The sequence below is a fragment of the Cricetulus griseus genome, chromosome 5, assembly GCF_003668045.3.
Source record: "Cricetulus griseus strain 17A/GY chromosome 5, alternate assembly CriGri-PICRH-1.0, whole genome shotgun sequence".
NCBI lineage: Eukaryota > Metazoa > Chordata > Mammalia > Rodentia > Cricetidae > Cricetulus > Cricetulus griseus.
Genome location: NC_048598.1, coordinates 25,704,678 through 25,724,702, shown reverse-complemented (window position 1 = coordinate 25,724,702; position 20,025 = coordinate 25,704,678). Strand labels below are relative to the sequence as shown.

At 42.6% G+C, this 20,025-nt stretch overlaps 1 long non-coding RNA gene across 1 annotated transcript in view; it reads right to left on the bottom strand.

The window, feature by feature from the left end:
- LOC107979512 overlaps positions 1–18,063 on the bottom strand; it is a 43,203-nt gene extending 25,140 nt beyond the window's left edge. The window contains exons 1-2 of the long non-coding RNA XR_003485640.2: positions 18,006–18,063; positions 12,491–12,556 (exon numbers count right to left, since the gene is read on the bottom strand). This is a non-coding gene — a long non-coding RNA (uncharacterized LOC107979512). The remainder of the gene's footprint in view (positions 1–12,490; positions 12,557–18,005) is intronic.
- Between the last annotated feature and the right edge of the window lie 1,962 nt (positions 18,064–20,025).

Below are 20,025 nucleotides of genomic sequence, written 5' to 3'. Positions count from 1 at the left end.
CTCTTCAGTTATAATAAAAGATAAGTTATCTTTCTTTTTATTTAGACAGAAAAGAGGAGATGACGGGAATGTACTGTGTATGTTTATATTATTGACTGTTAAATAAAATACTGTTTGGCCAATGAAATGGCAAGTTAGGCAGGACTAGGAGTCAAAGAGGATTCTGGGAAACGTAGTAGAGAAGTGATGATCCAGACAGGAAATGACATAGCAAGGAGACTCATATTTAAGCGAAGGAGAAACAGGAAGGGTCCTTTTTCCCGTTCGCCTACTCCAGCAGCAGGATGTGAGCCACGGGCAAGGATGGACGCCATAAGGCATCCGATAAGATAAGTCTTATAAAATATATAGACGTATGATAATTGAGACTGAGCTAACAGATGAGAATCCTAGTCATTGGCCGTGCAGCGTTGTACCTAATACAAGTTTCTGTGTATTCATTTGGGCCTAACTCGGGCTGGCGGCTGGCATAAAGCTCACACATGACGGTGGGGCTCAGGCAGAATTTGGCAGAAAGATTAATCATAACAGGTCTCCAGTTTGTTGTCCAAAAAGTGGAATGGACGTATCTTTGATGAGGTTGCTGGGAGAAAGTGACTACCCGAAGAATGCAATGCATGGCCACTTCTTTTTATTTCAGCTCACCTCCACCAACCCTTTGCACTTGATTTTTCTAAATGAAACATTTATTTCACATTTTTGCTTTTCTTTAAGTTTGTATAGGTACGTGAGTGCCGCTGTGTGTGAATGTCTGTGTGTGTGTAAGGTGTGCTATGTGCATGCATGTGTGTGGAAGCTGGGATCCCCCTCAAGTGTCATTCTTCAGATGTCTTCCACCTTGTTTGTTAAGATTGGGTCCCTCACTGGGACCTAAGGGTCCCTGTCTAGGCTCACTGCCTTCCAACAAAATCCAGAGGACACCCATCTCTATTAATCCAAAGCTAGGATCACAAGAGTACACCATCACAAGTGGCTTTTCACTCTGGGGATTGAACTCAGGATTCATGCTTTTGAAACAAGCAGTTTACTAACAGCTATTTCCCTAGCCCTTTCACTTTCTCTTTTTTTGTTGTTTTGAACTATAACTGGGATATCATTCATATTTTGAAAATTAAGCATGGCATTCTTGTTTCAAAAATGTTAATCCTAAGTAAAGTGAAAACTCAGGTTTGTATGGCTAAGAAAAACACGGGGAACATGCAGTGACAACAGTGTTTTTTTTTTTTTAATGGAGTGATGAGTTCTCAAATTGTAAAGACAACTGAGAAGTCTAAAGGTAAAACTTCTACACATCCACAGGCATAATTAACAAAGGAGGGGGCAACCTATGAAGTGGATGAAAATATTTCAAATCATGTCTTCAGGAGCAGATATCCAAAATGTAATGGCAAGACTCAAATAACTCAATTTAGAAATGGGCGAAGGATTAGGATAGACTTTCCCCAAAAAGATGCACAAATGACCAGCAAGTGCATGTAGAAAATGCAAGTGAAAACTGCCAGGAGACATCACCACAAATGCACTAGTTTGGCTACCATCCAAAATGGAAAATAAGAAGTGTCGGAGATGATGTAGGGAAAAGGAAACCTTTGTGCACTGTCAGTGGCACACTGAATGGTACAGCTGCTGTGAGAAAAAAAAAGGTTATGGTAATTCCTCAAAAAGTTGAAAATACCCTCCAAAGCCACAGAGAAACCCTGTCTCAAAAAACCCCCAAAAAAAAAGTTGAAAATACAATTACCATATGATCAATATTCCAATCCTGTGTAAACATTTAAAAATGAAGGGAATAGATATTTATATACCCACATTCGTAGCAGCATTATTCACAAGAGTGAAAATACAGAGACAACTCACATGCCCAACCCCAGAGGAATGAATAAACACATGTCCTCTACATCCAGCAGAATATCAACCAGTCTTTAACACAAGAAGGAAATTATAAAACATGCTACAAAGATGCGCAAGCTTGTTGAAGTTAACCAGGTACAAAAAGACAAATGTTGTAAGGTTCTGGCTGTGTAAGATTCCTACAAGAGTGGCTTTTATACAGAAAAACAGCACAATGGTGGCTGTTGGATTGAACGGAAGAAAACAATGGAGAAGTATGCGAAGAGGGTGCAGTTTGGGTTTTGGAAGGTAAAATCATCCTGCAGACTGGTTGTATAACAACATGGACACTGTTGTCCATGGAACTCTCCATTTGTACATAGTTAAGATAGCAATCTTTACATTGTGTGCATTTCACTACAACAAAATACACATTTAAAATATGTTAGGAAAATAGCAACAGGAAGCATGTAAAAGAGACAAAATAAAAGACTGAGCAAGGACTGGGGGGGCGGGAGATGATGACATGATGTGGGTGTTGGTGACGCATTTGACGACAACTTCCATAAAATTTGTGCTTGGGATGAAACTGGCCGGTGTTTGAACGCTGTTGTGTAGTGGAAAGACTGTATAATCAGGAGTAAATGCAACTGCGCTGCTTGGAAGCAAAAGGTCCTCTGGGGCACATCAGAGGCTGGTACTGGAACTGTCCTTGTTTAACAAACTCATTAATGACCTAGAGAAAGGCAGAAACAGCCACTGCTAATGAAATTTGCAAAGATATGTTGGCAATGCCCTGGACTTGACCATAACGGCATAAGTATTGCTGGGATGGAGAGAGATTTTCCACTAGGCATTTAATTAGATTAAAGCAATGACTTCCTGGGATAAGGACATTTGCTCATTCTCAACTCTCCTCTCCAATCAGAATGCAAATTCCAGAATGCAATGAATGCGGTTCATAAGGCCATCCATGGCAGGAGCCAGCACAAGAGTTTCCCATGGCGTAGTTCTGTTTTTGACCTTGTAGCTTGAAAAAAAAAAAAAAATAAAATGCATTCAGCCCATTAATTATGAGAAACCACTGACGAAGATAAAGATGCAGTGTGTCTTCCATGGAGGAGCCTGGGCAAAAATATTGTAGAAAACCTCTGAAGTTTGGAATAGAGTTTGTCACAACCGTCCACCGCCAAAAAACTGTCGATGGCTCATAGGGTCTCTTAAGAGAGTCTCAAATCTTTAACCTTTAATCTATGACCTGGCCCTACTTAACCATCTAACCGACAGCACCAAAAGTCTCCCTGAAGATTCTCTTCCTCCCCACTCTGAGTCACCCACCATTTCATCCCTAGCCACTGTGCTGGACAGACAAGGACTTCAAATTGATCCATCCTGTATCCCTGGACTTCTAAAGCAACTATTCCCTAAGGGGGTTCTCCTTTGCAAGACTATCTTCGGCCCTCTGACTTTCTCAGATAAGGATGCTGGCAGCTGCCTAGCCAGGACAGTGCTGTTGTCATTGTCGTGGTTGTTGAGAGACACCCTGAGCACATTGCAAGCATTTAGCATCTCTGCCACCCCCCATTATGTTCCAGGCATGATTCTGAATCTCTGTGACAACAACAGCAATAAAATGTCCCCATGCCCGACACATGGCCAAGAGAAACAAAACCGTGAGCATGAGGCACTTTGCCTGAGCAAACCTGCCATCACTCAGGCTACATGTCACTCCCTAAAGGGGTCTCTTCGTATGTCCCCTGTTCCTATTATGACACCCTCTGGCTTCTTGGGCATTGGTCTACACTAGCTTACAAAGTCATGTTTAGCTGCATGGTTGTTTGTTGAACACACATTTTCTCCCACTGGACTGTAAGTATGATGAGTTTTGTTTCCAATGACCATTGCTTGATAAATATTTGCAGAGGAAGAAGAGTGCTGTGTTCCTGTTTCAGATATGGGTGCTGAAGCTTCACCCTCACTATGTGAGGAGATGGGGTCTTTGGGGGGTGGTTGTTCCATGAGGGTTGAGCCATCATGACTGAAATTAGAGTCCTTATGAAAAAGGTCTCAGGAAGGCCTCTCACCCCTTTCACTGTGACATATGTGAGGAAATGCCCCCACCCCCATCAGACACCAAATTAGCCAACTACTGAACTTGGACTCCCAGACTCTAGAACAGTGTGATCTAGGTTTAAATTATGTGTGAGCCACTAGATCTATGCTCCCCTGCTCTAGCAGCCCAAACAGGCTGAGAAAGAAGGCAACTTAGAAACTTAACCTTGTGGCTAGAATCTCAGGCCAAGCCACCAATTCCTGTTCGATTTAAGAACCTAAACAGTTCATATGAGAGAGGGGAAGAGCTGATGTTGGTTTTAGAACTATGTGGCCCTTTTGCCTCTTTCTAAAGTCAGTTCTGGAAATTCTCATGGCTTCCCGTGGGGATGGTTCCCACTCCAGAACAGAAAGGACTTGTACCATGCTGGAAACCAGAGACATGGAAATGCTTACTGTTGCTTGTTTAGCGGTTACTCCACACTATTACCCACTTCCTGGTACACTTATATTTTATGAGAGAAATTCAGCCTCCTGCTGGGAGTACCCAGCGTAGACTAGGAAACCCAGGTGCTTGCCTCTGCTTTGGAAACCAAAGGTTTTAGGACTCTCCACCATTGCTCCCATACAGTAATATAACTGATAGATTCTCTACCAAAATGAATTAGCATTATAAAGAACTTTTAAAAACTGAATATCATTTCACCAGTGATATGACCCTGACCAGAAGGTCCCTACTGCATAACCAGTCCTGACTGCTAATCCCTGACCCTCTGAACATGCTGGATCCTGCCCATTTCCTAGCTTGGTTCCCTGTGATTTTCTCTATTCCTTGGCTCTCTCAATATCACTACAATGAAATCCCATTTTTGCTGAATTACCAGGGTCAGGGTCTTTGTTTGCAATATAGGGATCTGGATGCATTTCCCCCAAACCTGATCAAGCCATTCACTGCTGTTTTGTATTTGCAGTCATTCATTCCAAATACTGTTATGAAACCCCATTGTGCCTCATGCAGTGAGCCAGGAGCTGGATGCATAAACACAAAGATGACCCAAACACAGGCCAAGAAGACTGTTTGGGGTGACAGAGAAAAAAGGCCAAGGATAGTACTTCAAATTACAATGGGAGTGGAGCCATCCCTGGCAGTGAGTTTTGTGAAGATGGTGAGTTTGCAGTCACTTTTTTTTTTTTCATGTCTGCCTTTTCCAAGCCTACTGGCCTCTGAGGCCTGAGCACGGCCCATTCCAATGAGGATTTAGGCATGGCAAATACTCAAATTGTCTCCACAGAGGGCTGGATGTGCAGATGAGCCAGGGTTGAAACTCTGCCAAGTAGGATCACCAGAGCTGGGGTCTCTACAGGGGTGGACCTAAGGACCCAAAGCAGGGACAACTGAGAACACCGAGGAACAAGAGGGCCTCTCCCAGAGCCTTGAAGATCTGCCAGCTCCATTGCTCTCTCTCTCTCTCTCTCTCTCTCTCTCTCTCTCTCTCTCTCTCTCTCTTCCTCTATCTCTTCTGTACTACAAAAAGGAAGCTGCGACCACAGTAAGGCAGATCTAGGTCCTGGGAGAGTTCAAATATCTATCATCTGCACCTGGCTTCCAGAGAGAGAAATGTCTATCAGAAGAAAGGCTGCTGGTGAGGAGATCTGTCTCCCCAGGTGTGACGGTCTGAACCTGTCTGAGGCTGAGGGAGGAGGATTCCTAAGGTTCTGAGTGCAATGTTAGAGAAATCAGAGGAGAGAGAGGGAGGGAGGGAGGGAGGGAGGGAGGGAGGGAGGGAGGGAGGGAGGGAGGGAGGGAGGGAGAGAAGAATAGAGAGGGAGAGGGTGAGAGGGAGAGACAACATTTTAAATACAAAACTAATGAGTACTTGAGATTCAGCTATAACATACGATAATAAATAGATCAAAATAGTCTCCTGGTACCTTAAACCATAAGAACATCCCTTGGACAGGAAATGTGGCTCAACGGTAGAGTAAATGCTTTGCATTTGTGATGACTCAGGGTTGAGACTTGAAGGAGAGAAGGAAGGAACAGAGAGGAAGAGAAAACTAGAAGAAATCAAAGTGGAGGGTAGTTGTTATTAAAATTCAAGTTAGAGAGCTGGATGATCCAATATGAAATGAATTTTAAATACAAAGAAAAATGTAAATCCTGATAAGAGGCTTGGGGGCTGTATATGCTACAAGTGTGAACTTCAGGCATTCCAGAGAGAAAAAATATAGCTTAGGCTTCTTTTTGTTCTCACAAGACTCTAGAGTAAAGGGCCATAACAAGGAATGTGCTAGTAACATTCCAAACTGTGCTAAAGAAGACTTGGCAAGCATTGAGTGGGTTTAAGATGTGTGATTGTAAAATAACTAAACTGTCCAGATCTCTTTACTGCAGTCTCAGAAGACGAAAAGAGTATGCTGTCTGTTTAGGCTCTGTTGAGACCACAGCTGAGGTCCTGCACTAAGGCAAAAACATTCATTCCCAAATGAAAGAAAAACGAACATGCTGAAATCTGCCTTCATCCTCTTAAGGAAAAAGAAAAACTTTATATCATAGCAAAAAAATAAAATAAAATAAAGTTGAACCTCTACAGAACAGTATGTAAAAATTTATTCAAAATTGAGTGACTTAAAGGTGAAAATCAAAACCTTAACACTCCTAGTCAAAAGGGAGTCAATATTTACAGTGATCTCTTTAACAACATTAAAGTCACAAGCAACAAGCAAAAAACTGAAAACATCCATACTTCAAAGGACACAATCAAAAGAAGGATGGGGAGAAAGCTCAGGGGGCAGAGGTAGCTTTCCAACAACTTGGCTACCTGATTTCATCCTGAGGCTCACACAGCGAGAGAGAACCAACTCCTGAAAGTTGTCCTCTGATCTACACACTCGTGTGTGTGTGTTCTTGTACTCGTGAGCTCACACATGCTCAAGCACGCACATACACACAGATAATTGAGAGAATAAAAAGATTACACACAGAATAAAGGTATCTAAAAATATAATTTGATAAGAGACTTGGAGCCAAAACTTTTTTTTAAATGTTTGTCAATTCAAAAGAATAAAATAGGCATTTTCCCCAAAAGCAGATTCACATGCTGATGATCAATAAACACAGGGATAGGACTTCATTAGTATTAATAAGTCATTAAAGACATGCAAATGAAAAGCACAGTGATATTTCATCTCACAGACACTACAATGACTGTAATAAATAAAAAGGCAGGCAGCAACAATTATAATGAGGACAGAAGAAGTTGAAATCCTCATACATCACTGGGGAAAAAAAGTGCAAAATGATTGCTCAGAAAATAGTTTGGTCAGTGGTGGCGCATACCTTTAATCCTGGCATTAGGGAGGCAGAGGCAGGCGGATCTCTGAATTTGAGGTCAGCCTGGTCTACAGAGCTCATTCTGAGAGCTACACAGAGAAACTGTGTCTCAGAAAAAAAAGAAAGAAAAAAGAAAGGAAGGAAGGAAAAAGAGAAAAACAAGGAAAAGACATCCTCACACATCACTAGGGGAAAAAAAGTACAAAATGCCCTGTGATTGCTCAGAAAATAGTTTGATTACTTCTCAAAGTGTTAAAGATAGTAATTCTACATGTAGGTATACACCAAAGAAAAGTAAAAATACTGCTCATTCAAATCTTTGCACACAGGCATCGTAATAGTCAAAACCAGGAACAATTCAAATGGGACAATAGTATGATTGGCACATCCTACACAGAACATTGATGAGCCTGGAAAGTGAAAGAAGCCAACCACAAAAAGTCACATGCCATTTGATTACATCAGACAAAATGTCCAAAGTAGGCAATTCTCTTAAGACTCAGTACGCTAGTAGTTTCCTGGGAGTGGCAAGGATGGACTGGATAAGAAGGGAAGCAGCAGCTAACGGAAATAGGGTTTGAGGTGTGCTGAAAGTATTCCAAATGTATTGTACCAGTACTTGTAGAATCAGATGTACCAAAATCTCACACAATGGCATACTTTAAGTGCATTGTATCTTAACAGAGATGTTTTAAAGATAAATTCAAGCTGAGTATGGTGTTATGCTTGTGGTGGTTTGGATAAGAAAGAACCCTGTCCTGGTTTTTTGTTTTTGATTTTTGTCAACTTAGCATTTGCTACAGTCAAATGGGAAGAGAAACCTCAATTTTCCCAAAAAATGAGAAATGTCTCCATCAGAATGCTTGCAGGCAAGTCTGTGGGGGCATTGTCTTGAGTGCCAGTTGATAGAGGTGGAACAGCCCCTGTGGAAGGTGCTACCGCTGGGCCAGTGGAATGGAGCTGTATAAGAAAGCAGACTGGAAAAAAATAGACAAACAAAACAAAAAGAGAAGCCACGCATGATGGTGCACTCGGGAGGCAGAGGCAAGTAGATCTCTGTGAGTTTGAGGCCAGCCTAGTTTTCAAAGAGAGTTCCAGGACAGCCGGGGATGTTACACAGAGAAACGTTGTCTCTAAACACTCTCCTCTAGAAAATCAGGCTGAGGAAGCCATGGAGAGGAAGCCAATCAGCTGTGCTCCTCCATGGTTTCTGCTTCAGCTCCTGCCTCCAGGTTCCTGTCCTGACGTCCCTCAGTGATGGAGTGTGACCTGAGAATTGGAAGAGGAAATAACCCCTTTCCTGCTTGGCTTTTGGCCATGGTGCTTTGTCACAGGAACAGAAGATAAACTAGACCAGGCACCTGTTGATGAACACTTAGTCTCAGTTGGTGGTGCTGTTTGAGGAGGTTATGAAACTTTTAGGAAGTGAAGTCTTGCTAGAGGAAGTATGTCACTGGAGGTGGGACTTCACATATTGTGGACTTTCTCACATCCCATTCTTTCTCTCTCTCTCTCTCTCTCTCTCTCTCTCTCTCTCTCTCTCTCTCTCTCTCTCTCCTGTGCTGATGAAAATGTGGTCAGTTTCCTGCTCCTATTATCATACCTTGCCTTCCCCATCATGACGCACTCTATCCCTTTATCACCATAAACTGAAACAAACCCTTTCTTCCCCAAGTTGCTTTTTTGTCAGAGAATTTTATCATAGCAACAGAAAAATAACTAACACAGACTTGCAATCTCATCGTTCAAGAAGATGAGGCAGAAGTGTTATAATTCCACAACCAACCTGGGCTATACAGGGAGAGTCGGTCTCAACTTTAAAAAGCCAAAACTACATTTAAAATTAGTACCTTCAGGCTTGGGAATTTAGCTTAGTTGTAGAGCAATTGCTTGGTGTGGGTGAGGCCCAAAATTTAATCATTTGTACCACAGAGATTTAGAGAGAAGAGGAAGTTAGAAAGAAAGAGAGAAAGAGGAAAAAGAAATAGAAAAGGAAAGAAAGGGAATGATAAAAGAAAAGATATAATTTATGTGTACATGTGTATGTCTGTGTGTGTGTGTGTGTGTGTGTGTGTGTGTGTACATGAATGTAGATGTGTGATGGTGGGTGTGCAAACATGCACATACCTGGGGTATGTGCCTTGCACATACCCATGGCCTTGCACATGCTGGGTAAGTGCTTTATGCCTAAACTACAATCTCAGCATACATAATAATGAACTTCCTAACAATGAGCTATATTATTAGAAAGGTCTCTTAAGATATAAGATGTGCACGACAAGGGGAGACTTGTGTATTTCCACTACTCTCCACCCCACTCCCCTTACAAGCTCTTCCTCCAACACCTTCAATGTTTTGTCAAAATCTGAAGGATTATACCATTCAGGAAAGTATGCCCCAAGTGTGAACCAGTCTCCTCGCCACGTAGAACACACTGTCAGTGATGGCATTAACCTCCCTCACTTGGTATTTTCCAGGCTTCTCCCCTAAAAAGAGTTACTATTATTCCCTTCTCCTCTTCTGTCTACTTTGAGAAGTCAAGGACTAAATCAATCCACCTCTCAAGTAGGAAGTGAGGCAGTAATGAAGCTAAACCTGAATGAAAGTGGGGGGAGGGGTCCATCTATTGAATTTGGAATTACTGATGATTTCTCTTCCTCTGTGAGTAAATGTTTTGAAAGCACAAACAATAAAGAATATGATCGTGTACATAGGTCATTCCAATGCACAAGAAGTGACTAACTTTCAAAGAAAGAAATCAGGGCTGGAGAGATGGCTCAGTAGTTAAAAGAAGTTGCTCCTTTCCCAGAGGACATGGATTCAATTTCCAGCACCCACAACACTCATAACCATCTACAGTTATAGAAAATCCAGTGCAATCTTCTGGCTCCCATGGTCATCACACACACACACACACACACACACACACACACACACACACACACACGGTGCCAGATAACACCCATGTTCTACTGCATGATAGGGTGATTATCAATAGCAGTAATATACCATGATGGGAGATGTCATTCTGTAAATATGTCTCTCTTATTGGTTGATGAATAAAACACTGTTGGCCAATAGGGAAGCATGATAAGCAGGACTAGGAGAGAAGGAGGATCCTGGGAAATGTAGTAGGAAGTCACTATGTGATCCCAGGAGGAGAGGACTCATGAGCCTGGCATTCTAGGTAAGATAAGACCTTGTAGGTAGCACATGCCTTTAGACCCAGCCCTTGGGAGGCAGAGGCAGGAGGATCTCTGTGAGTTCGAGGCCAGCCTGGTCTACAAGAGCTAGTTCCAGGACAGCCTCCAAAGCCACAGAGACACCCTGTCTCGGAGAAAGGAAAGAAAAAGAAGAAAGAAAAAAAGAAATACATATATTAGTAGTTATGGGTTAATACTTAAGACAGAAGTAGCCAATAAGAAGCCCTAGACATTGGCCAATAGTATTGTGACTAATAGAGTCTCTGTGTGTTATTTGGGGTTGATGCAGCACTGGGACCAGGCTGGCAAGAAGAGTCATCATAACAGTACTACATCATTAAAGAAAGGAAGGAAGGAAGGAAGGAAGGAAGGAAGGAAGGAAGGAAGGAAGGAAGGAAGGAGGGAGGGAGGGAGGGAGGGAGGGAGGGAGGGAGGAAGGAAGGAAGGAAGATGAGAAGCCACTGTCTATGAGGAATGGGTCCTTGCAGACAGTGAATCTTCTGACATCCTGTCCTTGGACTGTCTAACTTCCAGAACTAACTATAAGCAATAAATTTCCTGTTTATAAATTACACAGTCTTGATATTTTTGTTATAGCAGTCAAAACAGACTGAGACAAGACTGAACATAAAGGTAAGACTATAAAATTCTTTGAAGACAGTGGAGTCTTGGCCTCGGGTTAGGCAAGCCCTCTTAAATATGTCACCAAATTCACTAAATTTTTGTTAAGATTAAAACTGATACTTCAAAGAACCACCATCAAAAAACAGAAGGAAGCCCACAGAATGGGAGAACATACATGCAAAGTATGTGTCCAACAAAAAAAAATGTACCCAGACCTCATAAAGAATTCATACACATCAGCAATGAAAAGAAGGCAAATGGTTTGAGTGGATACCACTAAAGAAGGTGTGCAAATGGCAATGAGTGCATAACATGATGTTCAGTGATAAAATCAGCCACCAGAGAGATGCAAGTGAAACTGCAGTGAGACAGCACTTTATGCCCACAAGTAAGATTGGACTCAAAAAGAGGCTAACTTGGAGCTGTTTGTAGAAGAGTAATGTGTTACAAACAACCTAGGGAAAAGTCTTGTGTTTTCTGAAACAGGTAAATGCAAAGTCTCCATATGGCCCAGCAATGCACTTCTTAGGTTTAGACTCAGAATAACTGAAAACACACACTCAAACAGTGGTGTGTTACCATGCTCGCAGTAGCCATAAACATGACAGCTGAAGGGAGGAAGTTGGCAAATGTCCGTGGATGGCTGAACAAACAAAAGCTGTCATAGCCACACAGTTAATTGATATTTTAATGCCATTTGGATCTAAAAAGGAATAAAGTACCAATGCATGGTGAACATGCATTGTAGTTGTCTGAATGGAAATGGCTACCAAAGGCTCGGAGATTTGATTGCTTGGTCACCAGCGAGTGGCACTATTTGAATAGATTAAAAGGTGTGGCTTTGTTGGAGGAAGTGTGTCACTGGAGGTGGGCTTTGAGGTTTTTAGAAGCCCAAGCCAGGCCCCGTGGTTTTCTCTTGCTGTTTCCTGTAGATTCATAAATTCAGATGTAAAACTCTCAGGTACTTCTCCAGCACCATGTTTGCCTGTGTGCCCACTATGCTCCCTGACACAATAAAGGACTAATAAACTTCTGAAACTGAAAGCAAGCCTCAATGAAATGCTTTCCTTTGCAAGAGTTGCTTTGGCCTTGGTATCTCTTCACAGCAATAGAACACTGACTGAGGCATGCATGGATGCAGAAGGGATGTTAAGAGAGAGAAGCCAGCCACAGAAGACCACCCTGTACAGCTCTATTTACATGAACTGTCCACAGCAGGTAATTCTGTAGAGACAGAGTAGACTTGTTTTTTGCCTCAAGGTGAACAACTGGATAGATGTGGGAAGTTGCTTTCACCAGGTAAGGAATTCCATCTTCTAACCGACCACTCATTAGTGTACACTAATTGCCCTTCAATGTGTCATCTTCATGTATGCACACGACACACTTTGATCATGTTGACCTCCCTCTTAGCTGCTCTCCCCCTCCCTCCACCTTTGCCAGTTACCTTCTTCCCTGCCAGTCTCTCTTCTGCTTCTGTATCTTCTCATCGCTGCCCCACAGCCCCCGGGTTCTGCATGTGAGAGAAAATGTGTGAAATCTGCCCTTCTAAGTATGGATTATTTTGCTTAACGTGATGTTCTCTGGCTCTATTTTCTTGCAAATGTCAGAATTTCATTCTATATAGCTGAATAATCCTTCTTTGTGTGTACACCACATTTTCTTCATCTACTCATTACCTATAAATGTGGTGTACAGGTATCTCTGAGGTTCACTGATATAGATTCCTCAGTATATACTCAGGAGTATATGATAGTAATGGTGTGTGTGTGTGTGTGTGTGTGTGTGTGTGTGTGAGAGAGAGAGAGAGAGAGAGAGAGAGAGAGAGAGAGAGAGAGAGGAGGGAGGGAGGGAGGGAGATGTGTTGTGCCCATGTGTGTGAAGAATGTGCTTGTCTATACGAACATGTATGGAGGCCGGAGATAGACCAGATATCTTCTTCTATTGTTATCTTCCTAACGTTTTTATCACCTGTATTTATTTATGTGTGGGTGTGTGTGCCACACCACACATGTAGAGGTCAGAGGACAATTTAGGAGAGTTGGTTCTTTCTTTCCACCATGAGGATCCCAGAGGTTGAACTCAGGCTTGAGAACAAATGCCTTTATGTGCTGAGCAATCTCTTCATCCCCTTCTTGCTTTTTGAGACAATGTCTCTCACTGAATCTGACTGGTTTATCACTGACAGGCCATAAAACTCTTAGGATCTGCCGATGTCTACCCACCCTCTCGCCATCATTGAGGTTACAAGCTCATGCTGCTAAGCCAGGCTTTTTACAAGTGTGCTAGAATCCAAACCCAGATGGTCATGCTTACACACCAAGCACTCTACCCACTGAGCAATGCTGTTTTTAGTGTTTTAAGGAACCACAATGTACAGGATTCATTTCCCTATGTTCTCACAGCACTTGTGGCTTTTGTTTTCTTGACAACTGCCATTCTGACTGGGATGTGATGAAATCTCAATGAAGTTTGTATTTGTACTTTGGATAGGGGTTTTCTCTATGGGTATCATAAATGTCCTAAAATAATCTTGGTTATATGACACTGACTGTTTGAAAACCACTGAATCATTTTCTGCAGAACTATAATTCTCACTTATGAAAGACTATACATTCAAGAACACTGAATCATTGCTCATTGTAACATAATAATTATGACAATTAGAGCTATGGTTAACATTATGGAAAGAAAGTGATTGCCTGTAAAAGACTGTTTCCATTAATATAATACCTTCATATTCTGAAGTATGATTTAATCATTAAAAAGAATGAATTAATGCCCTAACCATTGTCTTGAAGGGATCTCTATGAACTCTTATGAATAAACAGATGGATTATATAACTGTGTTTATAATGTGATTCCTTCTTACATATAAATGACAAATTGTGTTTCATAGGCACGTACACACACATATACATACATATATATGATTACTTATGCATATGTACACACAAATAAATATGTGTACACAAAAATATGTAAACACATAAATGTTGAACATAAGCATATGAAGGTATGTGGAAAGATGCCCCAGAAATGGGCGGGCCATAGGAGGTGTGAAAGAAAATGATACCAGGTGGATTTTCTAAACGCATAGCAAAGTTAGCTAAATGTTCACATCTCAGCTTAATCAGAAAGCTTTTAAACTTTTAAGATGGAAGAAGTATATAATTTAGTGTAAACTCAATAGAATCCAGGCCCTGACATCTGCAAAATGTGTTGCACTTGACACATTAACTACTCTCTGCTTTAATTTCTTCATCCAAAGGCAAGTTCATCATGCTACCTACCCCATGGAGTGAGTTAAGGCTTAAAAGAGTCAATGCACATAAGACTCAGAATTTTGCTGTTTGTCATTTGTTATTTGTTTGGCTGTCTCTTTGTTGAAAACTATGTCCAAAGTCATCACATAAACCTTCTCAGTAAGTAAAGAGATGGTTGTCTACCCATTAGATTTTCTCATTGACTTTCCCTATCCCTTCTTCTCTCCATCTTTTTCTCCTCTCTGGAAGAAAGTGCACTCCTTGCTTGTCCTCGGAAGTTGTGGAAATAGTGAACAAGAAGTAGACCAACCATCCAGGCCATGGGCTAACACCAAAGGACTTAGCAGGCTAGAAGCACAGTCAGCACCCAATGGAGAAAAATAAAATTCATTCATCTAGGAATAACTAATTCAATAGCTACTCAACTTGAAAAGAGAGGCAAACACACTAGAGGGAAATAGACCTTGGAGAACAGGATGAGAAAAGATCGTGTATGGGGATTTGTCCAGTGTCCCTTTCCACACACGACCACAGGACAATGGTGCCAAGGGAGGAACCCACTGATAAGCATCTCCTCCTGTGGCCTAGTCATGTCTGCTTGATTTTGATTTCCAACTCTAATAGAGGCCAATGATGAAGAAGCTGATGCAATCCTGCACACACACACACACACACATACACACATATTTGGCAGTTTTGTTTGATCATTCAGTCAGTTTTAACAACCAAATAAGAACAACTACAGGGAGACTGAACTTCTACTCGGTGCTGAGTCCTCATGAAAATAAATACAAGCACTACATCTACTAAATGGAAAAGTCTAATACATCTACTAAATGGGAAAGTCTCTGTAACATTGTATAGATATCACCTTTGTCCCCAAAGCCACTGCTCAAAACCATGCTGTAGCCCAGGAGGGACACTTAGCTGTGTCTGTGTGTCTAAGCTGCCAGTAACAGGGGCCTGCCTCTCCTCTTTTGTTGAGTCAGGTCACCTCAGGAGACTTTGTGTCTCTAGACAGGAGTGACTTAGTCCTCACAACTAAGAGCTAAAGCTTTGGCACACTGCAGATCAATAGGGAGGCAATCCTGCTTGAAAGGACTCACCGTCTTAATTGGCTTAAGGCTGGTATCAATGGAGTAAACAAAGAGAGCTATTGAATAATTAGCTAATGAAACAGGGCTGTGGGGAACAGGAACAGTGGATCCAGAAGAGGCTGTCTAAATCTGAGCATCATCTCTCCTCCACCTGAGATTGTATTTTACCACATCCTCTTGGGCACAAGGATCCTCTGGTGAAAATTTTCAGTGTGGAAATCCAGTGGCAGTCCTGAGAGAGACCTACAGGGACTTGGAGCATAGCCTCATGGTCCTTGGCGATACCAGAAAAGCATCCTGAAGAACTCGATTTTTTCTTCATAGCAATGCATTAAACATTACTCTCCCTTAGAAGCCTCCCTTGGATCTGGATGGATTCCCCAAGCTGGTTTCTCTGTCTCAAAATCCCCTGCCCTTCCACACTCCCCCACTTCACTCCCATTTGTCCTGGAATTTGCCCTGTAAAGAATGAATGTGCCCAAGTGATCTATTTAAAGCATAAATCTAACAGTGTCAGCTTCCGGTCCTCTAATTAAAAACCCTCAGTCTGATGCTTACACAAAGCTCTGATGTATATGGAGCTGCAAGATGCTGAGAACATGACAATGGAAAAAACAGAGAAGCTCTGCCCTCATATAGCCTGGTGGGAACAGAGAGCCAAACTCCACGGGCACCCATGACTCAGCACCAGGAAGATAAGGACCACAAGAACCTCTCTCAGGAGCCCTGGAGATTAAGAAGGAGCTTGCCTGCAGAAGAAACACCTAAATAGAGATGTCAGTGATGCACTGGGAACCAGAGACCAGTGTTTCTGGAAGCCTGGTTCATATTAGGTCAAGGAAATTATTCAGAGTGGAAGAGGGGATGGAAAGATTCTAGGAGCCAGAAGGAGCAGATGTCCGTAGCAAAACAGTATTTGCCAGCTGTGACAGCAGAGTTATACACAGGAATTCACAAAGATTGGGACTACATGCACAAGATCCAGCCCAACAAAAATCCCAGCACTGCAAGGGGAGGAGCTAGTGAAGTCCCACCCATATCTGAAGAGCTACTGACAGTTGATGGCTGCAGAAGGGAGAATCAGTGCTTCAGGGATGCAACCCCTGAGAGGTTACCCATGTTCCAAGATTAAATAGACTCAGTAGGTATTGTTTCTTTTAACACACATACACACACACACACACACACACACACAGAGAGAGAGAGAGAGAGAGAGAGAGAGAGAGAGAGAGAGAGAGATGAAATTTGGAGGGAAAGGGGGGAAGAGGAATTGGATCCAAACACATCATATATGTGTATAAATATTAAATATTTTTAGTTTTAAAAGAATCTTTTTTGAAAGCAAATGATACACTGAACTAAAATAGAGGAGAAGAGGAGAGTTAGGAATGGAAGGAAGGGGAAGGGAGGGGAGGAAACAAAGTGCCTTGCAGGTTAGTGAGAAATGGCACTGCTTCCGGCAGTGTTTGGAGAGCATGGCAGTGTTACCTGGTTTCCTCACTTTGTACTGTGAAGGGAGCAGAGGGGAGGCTTGGAAGAGACAAGCACATCCCATAAGGAGAACAGCTTCTTCCAAGTTTCAGTGGTGTGAGAAGGAACATAGGGGGCATAGGGTGGTAACTCCCATAGTTAAGTTGAGAGACAGACAGCTCAGGAGATAACTCAGCATCCATTCAGAGACCACAGAGATCCTCCTGTATTAATAAACTGACATGTCATTAGGAGAAAACAACCACTATGTAACAAAATAGAGTAGGTTTCCAAAATAAATGCAGTAATAAACCAGATAGGATTACAAGGTGTGAGGAAATCCCTTCCTTCAGAGAACACCTCAGAGAGCTTCATGAAGGAGGGGGCTTTCCTGGGGCCCTAGAAGAAGGGAGGTTGTTCAGCATGTGTGAATGCTGTGAGTGAGAAGTGCAAGACAGGGCTCCACACATTCTAGATGAAGAATTAGAGTTGGAGTCAGAGCATGGGAAAGTAGAGGATGTGTTTGAAGTCTGCTAAGTTGGCCTGAAAAGATCAGAGGAGTCATAGGGAGTAGGACTTGGAGTGGCAATGGCAGTCAAATCAAGCAAGGCATTACCTTCCTAGGTTAAAAAAAATTAAAACAAGCAAACAAAACAACAACAAAAACACCTACATCTTCTTTGCAGGCAAAGGCCACAGGAAAACTTATTAGCAAGGAAGAAGTGTACATATTGCTGTGTGTTAGTTGGCAACAGGGACATGGAAGACTGGCAAAAGTGATAGGAGAACAACCTCATCGGGAATGCCAAGGAAAGCAGAACATGTGTGAGGACAGCAGCTTCCCCCAAGGGTCAGCTGACATCAGGACTTAACTTTCCCTCTAACTTGACAATCTACACAGATCCTATAGCCTTCCCTCCTTGATGTTTTCTCCTATGAGCTGTGAGCGCTGCAGAGACTTGGGAAAAACAAAGTCCCGTTCAACCATACAGACAGATGTTTAGCACTCAGTGGGGAAAAGTGCTCCAAAGGCGGTCTTAACAGGCCCTACCACAAGAACGCCAACTACTTTAGAGTATAGAGATTAATGGGTGGTGGTTTTTAGTCCTAAGACTTATTGTTAACGTACCTCAATTTCCTAAAGCAGTGGTTCTCAGCCTTTGTAATGCTGTGACCCTTTAATTCAGTTTCTCCTGTTGTGGTGACCCCCCCAACCAGAACATTATTTCATTGCTACTTCATGATGAATCATAATGTAAATATCTGGCATGCAGGATGTCTGGCAAGTGACTCCAAAGGGATCTCGACCCATAGGCTGAGAACTTCTGCTTTAGAAGGTTGAAAGAGCTCAGCATGAAAACAGACTGGATAGAAGCTGGGAGCAGAGTGGTTCTGTAGCATCAGATACCTTGGAGATAAGAGGGTCTAGCTAGGCGTGGTAGTGCATGCCTGGGAGGGGTGGCTGTGATGGTAGTTTAGATAGTAAAGTGCTTAGCCAGGAGAAGCTGCCATCCTGGTTTTGCTCCTCAAAACTTGTTAAGACTGAGTGCAGTGGGACATGCCTGTAATCTCAGCATTCTTGATGAGAAGACAAGAGAATCTGAAATTAAGTTCAAGGCCTGCCTAACTGCATGAGGCCCTGTCTCAAAAGAAGTGAGGGTGGGGGGTTACAGGAAGAGAGAGAGAGAGACAGAGAGAGAGAGAGAGAGAGAGAGAGAGAGAGAGAGAGAGAGAGAGAGAGGGAGGGAGGGAGGAGAGGTCAATCAGTCAAACACAAGGCGTGCCCCCATGTGGTATTGAATACCCATACAGAACAGTGACAAAATCTGCTCATTTCCTGTCTGTCCGGGTGCTGTACTTGAATCACTATTAAGTCATCATGTCCATGAAAGATTCCAATGGACTTTCTCATCAAACACACCTCAGCACCTAACACAAGCAGGCTGTGACTGAGTGGGTGGGTGACTCTCTGGGTCACTCGGTGAGCACACAGTGTGTTCTTTGCCACCAAGATGCCATGGGATTTTTTGACTCACATCTCTGTAACAAAGTTAGAACAGATGTCAAATTGACCTAGGCAAATATCTTCTGTGGTGTGTGTGTGTGTGTGTGTGTGTGTGTGTGTGTGTGTGTGTGTGTGTGTAAAGCTCTGAACTCCGTGTTTATACTCCAATTTCTTTCTGTTTTGGCTCTTTACATATATTGCATGCACTGGAAGGCGATGGGTTAAAGTTTCACCATCTGGATCAGGACTCTTGACTTTAAGTGATAGATTCTCATTCACACTATTCATGTGATACAGGAGTGCATTTATGAACTTGTCTTTAATCACATGCAAACCCTGATGACAAGAGCCTATCTCTCCACCTCTAGCCTCTCCTGTCTCAGGGGTCATTTCACCCTCAGATGGGCTCACTTTGAGTAACAGCAAAGACATGGGAAGTCCAAGACCTAAAGGTTTAAATGGGAAAGAGGTGAGTGTCTTTTTCTAATAGTTCTTGCCAAAGTCCCAAGTACCTGTCCATTGGCCAAGCTTGGGTCACATGCTCATCCAGAAACCAACCACTGGGATTCCATTTGTCCAAGTCCTTCCCTGGAGCAAGAGAAATGGGATTGCACTGTCAGGAAGAATAAGAGAGCCTGAGAGGTGAATGCAATCCCAGGAAAAAATCAGGTGCTACTACTAGCAAGGGTACCAGATGCTAGGGAGACTGGTAGGCAGATGTTATCAGCTCCAGCTACCTAAATTGAGAGCGAGTAAAGCCCCATCTGATAGACTGTCAGGAAGCAATTAAGCCTTTTGTCACTGTTGATGCCACCCGTGCATTTAATGATAACAGATGTGTGGTAGCACCAGCGAGCAGCTGCAGAGAGGGAGCCAGCAGGGCTGGAAGGAAAGCCAAGCAATCCATCTTACAGCCCGAGAGTTCCCCCAAGTCAACTTTCCTACTTAAGATGCCCAAACTGACTTAGGTACCTTTCAAGTTGCAAAACTCCACTCTGGGATTCAGCAGATATATCTGAAACTGCTTTATGACCAACAGTTAAACCAAGGTAAATTAAGGGAGAGAAACCAAAGATACAGCTTCATGCATAAAAGCCAGCCATATAATTAACAGAGCCCACATCAATCACACATCAGTTAGGCC